General features: G+C 40.9%; 1 protein-coding gene across 2 annotated transcripts in view; it reads right to left on the minus strand.

Annotated features, from left to right (window-relative positions):
- Nucleotides 1-15,472, minus strand: part of raw (NDT-like domain-containg protein raw) — a 68,209-nt gene that overhangs the window by 50,435 nt on the left and 2,302 nt on the right. Inside the window, exons 1-2 of one of the 2 annotated variants that reach the window (XM_072296001.1) lie at nt 13,903-14,032; nt 9,306-9,781 (exon numbers count right to left, since the gene is read on the minus strand). The gene's annotated coding sequence lies outside the window, so the exon portion shown is untranslated. Of the gene's footprint in view, nt 1-9,305; nt 9,782-13,902; nt 14,033-15,472 lie in introns of those variants that run through there. The other variant, XM_072296000.1, reaches the window with a different exon arrangement.

Consider the following 15,472-nt stretch of genomic DNA (forward strand, 5'->3'; position numbering starts at 1 on the left):
CGTTCCGTTCGCGGATGCTCGACCTCGCTCCGCAGCTTCCCGCGCCCCCGCTCGACGACTTCGCCAGCGTGACGTCATGATTCAGAATTTCAGTGTGACGTCACGGTACCCCAAAATCGACGGCGACCCTCGCGCGACGTCACGTCACAGGCATCAGGGTATGTGCGGCATAATTCAGAATTTCAGTGTGACGTCACGCTACCCCAAAATCGACGGCAACCCTTGCGCGACGTCACGTCACAGGCATCAGGGTATGTACGTCATAATTCAGAATTTCAGTGTGACGTCACGATACCCCAAAATCGACAGCAACCCTTGCGCGACGTCATGTCACAGGTATCAGGGTATGTACGTCATAATTCAGAATTTCAGTGTGACGTCACAATACCCCAAAATCGACAGCAACCCTTGCGCGACGTCACGTCACAGGCATCAGGGTATGTACGTCATAATTCAGAATTTCAGTGTGACGTCACGATACCCCAAAATCGACAGGAACCCTCGCGCGACGTCACGTCACAGGCATCAGGGTATGTACGTCATAATTCAGAATTTCAGTGTGACGTCACGATACCCCAAAATCGACAGCAACCCTCGCGCGACGTCACGTCACAGGCATCAGGGTATGTGCCCAACTTCCGATTAACATCACCGCTATTGACACCGAGGATGGCGTTACGAAAAATTGATAAGAATTCATTCTCTTCGAAATTGTATGTACCTTAATTTTGAAAATAACAACGTCGGGTTAAAACATCAAAAATAAGCGAGATATTTTCAAAAAACGGGATTGTAGGTAATTTTTGGGCCATTTTTTCAAAATGGCAGCTAGTACGGCGGAAATATCTGTACACAAATGCGAAATTCGGACTCAACGTTCAAAAAATGCATAGGAATCGCTCTTCAAGAAGTTTTCGGGAAAATTATTCCCGAGAGATTATTTGATGCCCAATTGCCTGGACTACGTTGGGTAGGATTGGTTCTAATGCGGATACTGGGCAATGACGGAGGTGGTTTGCTCCGCAAAACGAGACTTGGGCGCCAAATGACAAACGAGGCGGAACTGATCAACAGGAAGTCAACGCAGTTGCCCGTCCCGTCGTGTCGTTGTGTCCACCACACGCCACGCACACCCACCACTTTCGGAAACCATGCTGCTTCTTATACAGCCGTGCTGAGGAAAAGCACCGTATGAGCATTCGAATGTTGCCAAATGACTTATTTGAAATATTTATTTCTCAAGAAAGTTATGAATATTCTTTCTTGAAATTTTTAGAATTTTTAGATCGAACTACGAACGAATACGAAATACTCCTAAAAATTGGAGGAGAAATATTCACAAATTTTCCTGAGAATTCGTGGTTTGTCGAAAAAATTTTTTGCATCGCCTGATGGATCATACGGCGTTCTTACTTGACACGGCAGTATTCTCCTTCCATCGTTTGCTGACACCTTACAGAGGACGTTCCATTAAAATATCTCGAGTCGGTCAAAAATGTCCCACGCTTGGGATAATGTACCATTGTCCCCTTGATAACGAGTCAAAAAACAACCTCCGTCTTTTTCTATCACCCGCCAGTTTTCCGAGATAGTCAGTTATTCCCGAGAAAGCTTTCCTTGCCACTTTCTAGGCAAAAAAGTTAAGAATTTTCGTGATCAGTGGATGAATGATTATGGTGTATTCTGTGTCACTGGATCTGAATATGCCTTCAGATTTTCCTCCATTTCCCTCCAGGCGTCCAGAGAAGCGCTATTATATCTTGGACTAACTTGAACCTAACCTAAGCTGCTTCTCAAGATGTAGGGGAATTCATTTGAGAGAAGGGTGATTTTTCTGAAAAACTGGAAGGTGGTGAAAATAATTTCTGGTTATTTTGAGATTCAGCGGCTCAAAATACACTAGACTCATCCGGTACAGAACTGGGAAACTCTCAACCTTTTTTCTTGAAGAGCGGCAAGGAAAGCTTTCAACGGCATTTCTAGATAACTGGAATTTCTTACTATCGTACGTAAGTTTGTTCAAGAACTCTCTCCAACGCACTCAGAAAGAGAAGAAAATAAAATAAAAAAAAACATGAAACTTACAAATTGACGACTTGGTGTAAAGAATGGTGAGAGGAATGAAAAACTTCTTTCTTACCTGTAACATACAAAAAAATCTTGTAAATCAAGGGAAAAGTTGATAAAAGCAGAGAATAAAAAAAATTTTAGAGAACATTTTGCAAGTAGGAACTACCATAATTTCTATCCGATTCGTAAAAACACTTAAGCTCACGGAGCAACATGCTGGATCCTAGTTCGATCCGTGCGGTCGCATCTGGTTTCAAAAGAGGTTGCGAATTTTCAATCCAGGGCTTTGGTAAATGTAACCAAAACCATACTAACAATTTTAACCGCCTGTTTTGGTTACGGCGTGTTCTACTTCTCATAATAACACAAACTGCCAATTACTTTTCACTGGAAAAAAAGACACATTGGATCTAGAGTCCAGGCTCTTTAAAACATCGACAAGAAAAAATACTCTTGATTCGATCGGATTTTTGCTTAAATCAAGAACCAAGCCTCTTAATTTGAGCGGATTTCCTTTTGATTTAAGCTTGAATCTGATTGAATCAAGAGTATTTTTTCTTGTCAATGTTTTCAAGAGTCTGGACTCTAGATCCAATGTGTTTTTTTTTTCCAGTGTGCTTACTGTGTAGGGCCCCAAAAATTGGACCGCGTTTAGCAGGAAGGAACCGAGCCTTATCAGCTATTGCTATAATTTTAACTGAGCAATTTAATTTTTTACAAGGGAACGTTTGTGCGGATTCCTTTGAAAATTTTAAATAACTTTGCTTCGCACTTTGCATATAATTCACTGAAATTTTCACAAAAATCCGCACAATGGTTTTCAGGTAAAAGGTCAAATTGCGCAGTTAAATTTCGCAATAGCTGAATGGCTTGGTACCTTTCTGTCTAACGCGGTCCAATTGGTACTATATTGGTAATCGCAGTTCATTTTGCTCAAGCGTTACAATCGCAGTGGGCTGAAATCAAGGCTGCCAGGTTAGGCGATAAAATCGACTATTTTACGAGGGGCTATATGGGGGAGCAATGATTTTTCAGGACTTTTTGGCAACAACGACCGAAATCCGCGCTGACGTCTTGGTCGGGAGACGGAGAGGCGCACTCGGTGCCGAAACGCGTCGAAAAATATTCGAAAGTGTGAAAAATGATGATGAAAATAAGTGCAGGCGTTGAGCCCGATCCGGAGTGATGACCGTGTTGGCATGGACGTTGGGCGTAAAATGATTGGTTGCAGCTTCTCAGTCCATATAAATATACGCTCTTATTTTTCTTCCCGCCGCGGCCCGGCCGGCGCGTATAGGTGGAGATGACATCATCTCGCAACATAAACAAATGCCCTCTCTCCATACTGCCGTACACAGGAAAAACGCCGTATGAGCCTTCAGGTGTTGCCAACTTTCCTTTGATAAAATACGAATTCCTATGTAAGTTTATAAATCTTTTTCTTCCAATTTGTCAGAGAATTTTGTTCGTATTTTGATTTAAAGTTCCTGAAAATTTCAAGGAAAAATATCCATAATTTTCCTCAGAAATGAACATTTTATCGAAGGAAATTTGGCAACTATCGAATGTTCATACGGCGTTTTTCCTTAACACGGCAGCATAGGAGTAGGGATCGCCCCGCGCGGCCAGCTTTCAGTAATCCGCCCGGGCCTCGCCACTTATTCTGCCGTGCTAAAGAAGAACGCCGTATGAACCTTTCGGCGTTGCCAAATTTCCTTTGATAAAACAACAATTTCCTGGTAAACTTATGGATATTTTTCCTCTAATTTTTCAGATAATTTTCCTCGCAATTCCACCAAAAAGTCCTGAAAATTTCGAGGGTAATATTCATAACTTTCCTGAGAAATGAACATTTTATCGAGGGAAATTTGGCAACTCTCGAATGTTCATACGGCGTTCTTCCTTAGCGCGGCAGTATTCCCCCTCTCCTTTTAAATAAAATACCCGCGGCCCACTCGGATATATTTAGATTCTTATTCATTCGTGATTTCCGTAAAATAAACAGATTTCCCTGCACTCCGCCGCGCCGCCCCGGCCGCACCGCTTCATCTCCAGAGACGCTCCCGACGATTTGATGAATGGACCAAGAGAAACGTTTGTTACGCTATTCGCTCAATTTTCTTCTGGGTATATTTGGATTACATTTTGCAGTAAGGAACCACTATTTCTGGTCCATTTCAGAAACAACATATGTGCCATTGGTTTTCCTATGCAGAAGGTGCTTTAACAGAAGAGCCAGAGATAGTGGTTCCTTATTGCAGAATGTAATCCATTTCGTCGTTTCCCTTACGAAAGAACGTAACTATATTTGGATTACATTTTGCAACAAGTAGCCACTATTTCTGGTCCATTTCAGAAACAACATACTTACCATTGGTTCCCTGTGCAGAAAGGAGCTTTTATGGAAGAGCCAGAGAGAGTGGTTCCTCATTGCAAAATGTAGTTCATTTGGACGATATTCTGCAATAAGGAACCACTATTTCTGGCTCATTTCAGAAACAACATATGTGCCATTGGTTTCCCTATGCAGAGAGGTGCTTTAACAGAAGAGCTAGAGACGGTGGTTCCTTATAGCAGAATGTAATCCATTTCGTCGTTTCCCTTACGAAAGATCGTAACTATATTTAGATTGCATTTTGCAAAAAGGAACCAAGAGATTATTGCTAAGATTGTGCAGCTTATACATTGCTTGCAATAAAATTACTGAAACCTTGCAAAAAGTTAAATCTACCATACTAATTTTCGTATTGAATTTATAGTTTATACGTGGTAAAGATAAAACTTGTTTAGATAATCAGTTTATACTTACTTGCAAGGTAAAAAAATTTGCACAGTCTTAGCGACATTGGAATACTCATGGTTCCTTTCTGCAAAATGCAAGCCATTTGGATCGCGTTTAGCAAAACGGAACTAAGCCACATCAGCTGCTGCCAAATTAAAAACTTACGGGCAATTTAATTTTTCACGAGATCTCGACGCGCATGAAAAACAGCGCAGAGATAAACGTATTCGTATAGAGTTACTACACGTACGCGAGGATTCGGGAAGAAAAATTAAAAACGAGACGCTCTCTCCTATCCTCGGCTGTGTTGCTCACATAGCCCTTGAAGCACTACAACCAATAAGACGAACGAAACGGACTCGATATGGATATAACACGAGGGAAAGGACGCGCGTTCATGACGGCGCAGAGATACAACTATTCGTACTTGATGGATGTCCGTGTTGCGTGTGCAAAATTGAAGGCGCGATGGCGCGAGGAGTGAACTCGCAGTGCTCCGTTCCATGCTGCTAGTGAGATGTCGCTCAGATTCGGGAGAAAAGTTAAAAACCGAGGATGGCGGTTAAAAATCTACGAATTACAGTTTCGAACATACAATAACAAAGGGCCTGTTTCATTTCATGTTCTTGACACAACACAAACAAAATCTACACGGAAAAAATTAAATTGCTGATTTATCAATGCAACTGCTGAAAAAAGCGACTGCAATGTTTCAACGTAGATTTTACAACAAAAAATGGTACTTTTAGCTCACAATGGTGGTTAAAGTAGCATTTTTTGTGTAAAATCTACGTTGAAACATTGCAGTCACTTTTTTTTTAGCAATTAAATTGTTACATCAGCACTTTAATTTTTTCCGTGTCATGGTTAGAAATTGACAGAAAGGTATCATTTTACTCAAAGCAGCAGCCTTCGCGCGGAAAACTCGAGACTAAGTGCTTTTTTCCTTGAAACGACTTTAATTTTTGAGCACTTACTGCCTTCTCATATGGATCTCGTTTTAGTATATGTTACGGGCAAATACCCAAACCTAGGCTCATGGCGATATGCTTAGGCGGATCGCGAAAGTCCACGAAATTTTGAGCCGACTCCACAACAAACGCAGACTTATGGATTTGCCCGGGCAGATTGCGATGTGACAAAATCATGTGGGCAAATCTTGCGAAAACCACCATTTCTTCGGATTTGCTCGGCTTACTGATCTCTACAAGGAGAAAAAAAACTTTGTGCATGGGACCCGAAGTTGAAGTCATGTGGATCTCTGAAGTTTCCGGATCACGCATCCGAAAACTTGAGGTCCAGCTGCCGCAGTTCAGGTCAGACATGAATCAGTGAGAACGAAAACGCACCAACTCGGTAACTCGAAAATGCCCAATTTCCATTATACAGTTAGTTTACATAAAGGTCATTGAAGTTAGCGCATCTGTTCCAACTTTGAGCTTTAAAGAGTACATAAGTACTTGTCTTTCGGCAGCAAAAATCTTTTTCTAAAACCAAACTCTTCACCTACTTAGCAGCTTTGTGTGTGTCTTGATTATTTTCATTTTTCCGAGTTGGTGTGTTTTCATTCTCACCGATTCACAACTGCAGTACTTCGGTACATACCGAAGGGTTCGGGTCACACATCTGAATGGAAATGTTGCATGTGTGAGGGATTTGCGATTTGACTATTGATTCTTATGTAAAATTTCGCGAGAAACACGATGGTGCCACTGGTTTTCTCTGAAATCAACCCCCAAGCTCAAAAAAAGCTCTCAAAGTGAGGCCAAAATGGCGGGGATATCCCGCCCTACCCTGAGAGTCCACCTCTGCATCAAGACAAACTCTCCATGCACAGATAGGGAGCAAATAAATAAGCAGGGTTGCCACTTTATTTGGAGACTCCAAAACTAAAAACACGGCATCACTGCTAATGTATTTGCTCCCTATCTTTGCATGGAGAGTTTGTTTTGATGTAGAGGTGGACTCTCAGGATAGCGTGGGATATCCCCTCCATTTTGGCCTCACTTTGAAAGCTTTTTTTTGAGCTTGGGAGATGATTTCAGAGAACCAGTGGCACCATCGTGTTTCTCGCGAACTTTTACATAAGAATCAATGGTCAAATCGCAAATCCCTCACACATGCAACATCTATATTACTCCGGTACTTACCAAAGTACTTCAGATTCCTGACCCGAACTTCAGCGGCTGGACCTCAGGTTTTCGGATGCGTGATCCGAAAACTTCAGAGATTCACATGACCTCAACTTCGGGTCCCACGCACGAAGTTTTTTTCTCACAATTAGTGTGAAGTAAACGTTTCCGCCATTGCTAAGATCCCAAAGGAGGGTCTCTTTTTGTCTCTGGTGCGAGACAGCCGGCAACAACGATTAAGGTTCCGAAGGTCTGCCACATACCTTAACGGGAAGCCTTACGAGCGATTGGGCCGCCTGCCGGCGCGTCGTGAAATTGCTATGATTTGAAGCGACGAACGACGCGGCGCACGGTGGATCGAGTTAACAAAAGAGATCTGACAAAATTTGGAAACTTTCAAACGCTTATAACTCCGTTCATACAAAACTTCAAGGTCTTAAAAGTGGTTTCATTGATTTCCTCGTCAACTTTTCTTCAGAAAGCACCCCTTGAAATTTATAATGTGACGAAACGAACATCAAAATTGGCAGTTTTAGTCAACAATTTCATGTCCGACTTTTCTGATAAACTCATTCGCTGTGCGGCGTCCGGCCCACGCGAATGAGGCGATGAGGTGACGAAGGAAATTTGATTCCGCGGTCGGAAAAGTGACCTATGGTACGGTATGAATTAATTTCAGTACAAATAAATAAAGAATAAGAAAAGGGGGAAGAGGAAGGACATGATTCCAGCGACTGACGACGGTGCCAGGAATAACAATGAGAACTTAAAAATGGAAGAAACACATCAAGCTAAGTATCTGGAGCGTGCGGTTTTGAATTAATTGAGTTTCCTCCGCGGGTGGAATTTTATTCAAACGCACTTCGGACTTCTTCAGTGGCGTGGCGTGATTTGCGATATATCGATTGATACGCCACTCAAACCTATGAAAAAAGATCGATTATCAGGGTGTTCGCAGCGAACACCTTAGAGATCGATTCTTTACAATAGCTTCAAATGGCGATACATCGATAATCGATCATTCACGCCACGCCACTGGACTTCTTCTGCCGCACCAAGAGAAAACGCCGTAGACCACCGTGCTAAAGAAAAACGACGTGTGTACATCCGAATGTTGCCACATTTCCAGCGATAAAATATGAATTTTTGAGGAAAAACATGGGTATTTTCTATGAAACTCTTAGATAATTAAGATTAATTTGCCAACAAAATTCTGTGAAAAATTGTAAGACAAACACTGGAAAAAAACACATTGGATCTAGAGTCCAGACTCTTAAAAACATCGACAAGAAAAATATCTGATTTAATCAGATTTAAGCTTAAATCAAGAACCAAGCTTCTTAATTTAAAAGGATTTCCTTTTGATTTAAGCTTAGATCTGATTGAATCAAGAGTCCATTTTCTTGTCAATGTTTTCAAGAGTCTGGACTCTAGATCCAATGTGTTTTTTTTTCCAGTGAATATTCACAGGTTTCCCCATAAAATTCGTGTTTTATGTAAAGGAAAATGGCAACGGCTGAGAACTGATACGACGTTTATCCTTGGCACGGTGGAGGAAGCCTTAGGATATTACCGCACGATTCTTGAGATAAAATAAAAATTTTCAAGGAAACTTGTGCATATTTTCCGCCCAATTTTTCAGGTAATTTTACTCGCAGTTTAATTTAAGGTATCTTGGTTCCAGTAAATAACATTCATACATTTTCCATCAGATAATCTTTCTGTCGGAGGAAATAGGGCAATATCTGAATGTTCATACGGCGTTTTTCCTTGGTATGGCAGTCCTTCAGTGAGACCGTAAATCGCGACAATTCTGCCATGGTCGGGTAAGGATGCTGTATAAACATTCGAAGGTTGCCAAATTTCTCCTGACAAATCGTCGATCTTCAGAAAAATTTAAAAATATTTCTCTTCGAGATTTCCAGAGACTCTCTATAAAATTGAAAGAAAAAAGTTGATAATAATTCGAAGAAATTCACACACGAATTACCAAAAAAATCATCAGTAGAAATTTTGCAACATTCGAATGTTCATAATGCGTTCTCACACGGCTGTCGAACGAAGTTGCATCTAGAATAATTTGAAGGCGATTTAAGCACCCGCAACAGAGATTTTACACCTAGAAAGAGGAAGTCTCCAGGGAAATGTTGAATATTACTTCAAAAGAACCATTGAGAGGAGTCGTTTGAATTGGTTTTCATCATCCTTCTTCAGAATAATACAATGTAACTATACAGAATTATTAAAAGAAAATGTATCTGAGCAGACTTGCTTTGCTGATGAAGAAGAGAAAAGCGGGAAAACATGTTGCGTAATCTTACCTTAACGAGCAGTTCTGCAATTCCACCAAGAATCATCCAAATGTGCAGTTTAAAATCGTCAGAAAATGAGTTCTGCAGCGATGACACAAAGCGAGAAATCACCCGGACACTATCTCATTCTTATCTGGGCAAACTAGTTTTGAAGGAGTCAGAAAAACGAGATTCAGGAACGATACATTCTCTCCGTCGAATTTTATTTTAAAATGATATACTGAGCTCTAAGGGACTGAAGCACAATATTATAATTCGTGATTATTTTAATTTTCTTTTATTTTTTTCCCTTCTTCTCTTTTCGCTATTGCGGTTGACGTAGGATCTTTATAAATGTGCCGAATGGTGGATAATTGCTAAGATCTATCCAAAAATACACTTCATGACTACTTTTAATGCTTCGTAGACAATTTTTCACAGATCTCTTTCGGTGGGCATCCTTGCGAAAAGCTACTTTCGGCTGATGACGAAAGAGACAAGGTCACCTGGAACACACATAATGGTATAGTTTTAATAACGTATAGTATAGTGCATTAAAATGGTATGATTTTAATTTCATAAATAGTTCAATTGATTTCTTATCTGGTGATGAGCTTGTTCGGTAAATTCTGGCATTTTTGAAAGATAGAGGTGGCTCATTTGAATTTTTCCGAACTTTTTTGAACGGTATTAGGCCCCAAAAATAAGTTATCAGAGTGCTTAAATTCGTAGCTTGTTTAAGGCTCCATTCGATCTGAAAATGCGAACATATAGAACTTTCCTAACTTTCATCGGGAAAAATATTTTATCGGAAGAAACTAGGCAACGTTGGACTGCTCATACGACGTCGAAACACAGCATGGGCCTCATTGCCCCATTATTCGATGCCACGATTATTTTAACGCGAGTTCGAATAATCGCGCCAAGCACAGTGCGGCCGGCGCGGCGTTGAACGCATATTAGCGCCTGCAAGACTGAGGGAATACTTCGCGCATTGCGCCGAACAGTGCGGTCGGCGGGAAACACTAGCGCCTACAAGACTGCATGAATACTTCTCGCATTGCGCCAAACGCAGTGCAGTCGCGCAGTCGGTCAGTTAACGTGAAACGCACATCAGCGCCTTAGACCACGCATTGCGCACACAGCACGGTGCGCGCTTTAATAGCGAGTTCCACACGTTCAAACTAGTGGTTCAGTCTGGGGAATCGATGCGGGTGTTGACTGTTGAGGTTCAAAGGTCAGCGGGCTGATGACTTTCGAACCAAAACTCCGAATCAACTTGTCTCAACGAAACATATCGCTTTCTTTGATTTTTAGATGAAGAATGTGAAAATTTTGCCGTTTTAGATGTTTTTTTTTTTTGTAAATGCTCAACAGTCAAAACTCGCATCGATGCCCCTAGACTGAACCTCTAGTTTGACCGTGTGTAACGGGCTATCGTTTGTAATTTCTCGGTGTCAGGCCCATCACCCGCGGTGTGGTGGACACAATATCCTACTGCCTGTGTCACACTATCAAAACACTCCCATCAAAATTTCGAGGTCCGGATGCTCGCGCAGCAGTTTCTTGAAGCTATTGTGAGCTACGAAACACAGAACGACGAGGGTAACACGAATGGAAGAATTCAAAGGCATTTTTGTGATACCGAAAAAAAGAGATTTTTTTAAAATGAGAAATTACGTAAAAACTCGAGACACGGACGCTCTTTAAACTCAAACATTAGGGTAAAAACAAGCTTTCGTATTTAAGTTTTTTAATAGTATACTACAAGATGAGTTCTACTCAAAATAATCGACGCGTCATGTATATATTAGATATGTATTTTTCCCCCGAAAATATCACTTCAAACTTTTATCCGTAATGCCTCTCCTTTAAGAAATATCGAGTGATTTGATTCCGAAATTTGTGAGTACTCCTAGGAATCACTACTTGACTTATTCCAAAATTTGTGAGTGCTCCTAGAATCACTACTTGACTTATTCCAAAATTTGTGAGTGCTCCTAGAAATCACTACTTGACTTATTCCAAAATTTGTGAGTGCTCCTAGAAATCACTACTTGACATCTCCTTGAGTAAGCTCCGCATATGACGTTTTAAATACAGATGAAGAGCGCACAGAGATTTAAAGTCATTGGAATTTTCCTTTCTTTCTTTATAAATTTTGGGAAATGACGAATTAAAAGATGTAAATCAATCTTCGATCTTCTCTCCTTCGTGAAAGAACTGAAACGCGAAAGCTAAAATTCTATGAAATGCATTTAACCCACATTCCTTGGCAGCGGAGACAAATCAACGCGTCTTGGCTCGAATGAAGTCGTGAACACAGCGTTTTATCACGCTTTATTTTACGATCAGTGGGGGCCACGAACTTTCGGATCGAGAAAATGAAGCAATCGAGATCGTACGGATTTTTTGATCCACTTCGAGCGATGAAAATTTGAAGTACCAGAGCTGCCGTGCTAAGGAAAAACTTCGTATGAACCAGTGGCGTGGCGTGAATTGCGATGTATCGCTTGTTATGTCATTTAAACCTATGGTAAAGAATCGATTATTAAGGTGTACCCTGTTTATCGATCCTTTTTCATAGGTTTAAATCGCATAACAATCGATGTATCGCAATTCAAGCCACGCCACTGGTATGAACTTCGAAATTTGCCAAATTTCCACGGATAAAATATGTAATTTTTAGGAAAGTTGTGTATATTTTCCCTTGAAATTTTCAAAAAATTACGATTAAGTTGCGTGAAAAATTGTCCGAAAATTTAGAGGAAAAATATTCACAGATTTTCTTGAAAATTCGTATTATACCTGAAGATATTTGACAACACCTGAAGGTTCATACGGCGTTTTTCCTTAGCACGGCAAAGAGATTTAGTATTTCTAACAGAGGGTTCGAATACTTGAGAGTGGTATTAATAAAACAATTTCATTCCGCATTTAAAAAGACTGGATCATCTGTCAGCGACAAGTAAAGCAAAAAAGTGTTCTAATTTTTGTTGACAATTCGAAAAATGTCTCCTAAAATATTAAAAGACGCAATACTGAAAAACCCGTCCTTTCCTCCGAAGGTTATGACCATTCAAAAGGAAAAGTAAATAGAAGTCACGGCACCCTGGTTAGTATGAACCACGGGATGTGTGAAGAACGAGTTTTTTCCACACATCTGTCCGCATGGAAAACAGACTCGTACACTCGTACAGTTTATTTACGATCGAAGCTCCCTGAAAACTGCGTAATTCCGATCTCGAACTTTAAATAGCTCTTGCGTCGACAATGTTTATAAGCTTAAGGCTTTCTTGGTGGCAAACTACGTAAAAACTATTCCTCAGAGTGCTTATAAAAGTAATCGCCGATGGAAGCGAATACCTCTGTGTATTACGGAGAAGCCCCAATCCTCAAAACACTTTTTTGACAGAGAGGAAAAGAATTTGTAAGAGATTACTTCGGAAGGTATGTGACTAAGTATCAAAAAAGGAAATAGAAAGTCGGACATTGGAGTCATGAATGCAGTACGCAAAAAAGAGGTATAATCAATGGCTGAACTCGGAAACCGCACGTATTTCGAATGCGGTGTTTCGAAATTCACGCTCCTACCTACTCTACGTTTTCAGAAGGAAACGAGAGAACATCATTGCTTGAGATTTTCACAAAATAATTTTTAAGGAGAGAAAAAAATTACGTTGGTATCTTCTGCCTTTAAAAATAAAGAATATATATTAATATAAAGAGTCTGATATTTCGCAATCGAAGATGCGTGAAACTAGAGGAGCATGCATTTCAGTAGCAGCACTTCAAAATTTTATTTTGCATACATCTTCTAGAGAAAACTACGTACGTCATAATGTTGTATGAGATTTTTAGAGAATTTTTTCATGATTCAAAGAAAATGATAAAATTCGATTCATCACTATCGATTTGCGACACGGTCTGGAAGAGAGGCCCTCACGAAAAAATCTCTCGTCAAATTAATTCCTCCATTGACTTGGTTTCCTCTAACATGGGGCTGATCACTCACAATATATGTAGAAATATAGAGAGAAACAGGTCAGCTACAGCTAGAGTTGCCTGATTTCTTCTTAAGTTTTATTTTTTCGCCAGAAAACAAAGCAACATTCGACTTGAAATTTTTTGAGTAGGTATATTATCCAAATAATTGGCGGAAAATTCAGAGAACGTATCAAGGCGTTATGTTGCTCAGTTCTCTACTGCAAAATGAAACATGAGAGGATTGGGGCAAAAAGCAATGAAGTTAGGCTGATTATGGTTGAATCCGACGATATCTGCGTGAGAATAATGCTTTTCGGCACGCCGCACAGTGGATCGAGTCAATTAGAGAGGTCGGACATGAAATTTTTGACTAAAACTGCCAATTTTGATGTTCATTTTGTCACATTTTAAATTTTAAGGGGTGGTAATGTTACAAATTTGACGAGGAAACCAACGGAACCAGTTTTAGAACCTCAAAGTTTTGTATAAACGGAGTTATAAGCGTTTAAAGTTTCTAAATTTTGTCCGACCCCTCCTGTTGACTCGATCCACCGTGCGCCGTTCTATGATTAAATGAAAGAATATAACGATAGGACACGACTACAAGCCGGAAAACGCAGAGAGAGGAGATGAAGTGTACCTGGGCCTCGAGTTGAGCTGCTGGACGCGGAAACGTGAAAAACCCCGCGGTTACTCGGACAAAAAGCGCGGAAAGGATCGACCTCGCTCACATGGAAAGCAGCGCCAAACTGGCGCCCGCGAGCCAAACAAAATGTTGGGTGGCGAAGGCGGAGTGCCGCGAACGTGGGAGAACCAGGGTCGCCAAACCGTCTGAGAATCGAGCTTAAACTGCCGTGCTAAGGAAGAACGCCGTATGGACCTTTGGGCGTTGCCAAATTTCTTTCGGTAAAACACGAATTTTCCTGGAAAACTTGCGTAAATTTTCCGTCCAATTTTCCAGAGAATTGTCTTCGCGATGTGATCTAAAGTATCAGAAGATTTCAAGTAGGAATATTCATTATTTCGTCTCAAAAATCAATATTTCAGGAGGGGAATTTGGCAACTCTCGAATGTTCATACGGCGTTTTTCCTTAGCGCGGCAGTAAAGCGATCCATCTCTAAGTGACGGTGGTGAGGAAGAGGACATCGCACGGTTACGTCGGGTACCATTTCCATTCATTAATAATTGGAAAGCGCTTATCTACGAGCTATGATCGATTTAAAATGAAGTAGAGGCTCCAATATCCGCGATTCGGACTATCCGCGGTTTCTCCGGACTTGTTTCGGTTTACTCTTAAGTCCCTCATTCTCAAGGACTATAGGCCATTCAGGGGGCTTTAGTATTAGTAGAGGTAGGTAAAAAGAGTCTCAATTATCCGCGATTTGGATCATCTTCGGTTTTGATTCTCAACGAACGACTTAAAAGTCCCTCATTCTCAAGGACTATGAGCCATTCAGAGGGCTATAGTAATAGTAGTGGTAGATAAGAGAAGTCTCGATTATCCGCGGTTTTTTCGGACTGCTTCGGTTTGATTCTCAACGAACGACTTTAAAGCCCCTCATTCTCGAGAATTAAAGACTCTCAGGAGGCCTTAATGGTGGTAATAGAGGGTAAGTAGAGTCTCAATTATCCGCGGTTTTTCCGAACTTGCTTCGGTTTTGATTCTCAACGAACGACTTTAAAGTCCTTCATTCTCAAGGACTATGAGCCATTCAGAGGGCTAAAGTCATAGTAGTGGTAGATAAGAAAAGTCTCGATTATCCGCGATTTGGATCATCTTCGGTTTTGTTTCTCAACGAATGAAGTAGAGGCTCCAATATCCGCGATTCGGACTATCCGCGGTTTCTCCGGACTTGTTTCGGTTTACTCTTAAGTCCCTCATTCTCAAGGACTATGGGCCATTCAGAGGGCTATAGTCATAGCAGTGGTAGATAAGAAAAGTCTCGATTATCCGCGATTTGGATCATCCGCGGTTTCTTCGGACTGCTTCAGTTTGGATTCTCAACGAACGACTTTAAAGTCCCTCATTCTCGAGGAGTAAAGACCCTCAGGAGGCCTTAATAGTGGTAATCGGGGGTAAGTAGAGTCTCAATTATCCGCGGTTTTTCCGAACTTGCTTCAGTCTCAATCCTCAATGAACGACTCAAAAGTCCCTTCTTTTCGAGAATTGTAGGCCATTTACGACGCCTTAAAATATCGGGAGGAGCAG

The sequence above is a fragment of the Bemisia tabaci genome, chromosome 2 (assembly GCF_918797505.1).
Source record: "Bemisia tabaci chromosome 2, PGI_BMITA_v3".
NCBI classification, from domain to species: domain Eukaryota; kingdom Metazoa; phylum Arthropoda; class Insecta; order Hemiptera; family Aleyrodidae; genus Bemisia; species Bemisia tabaci.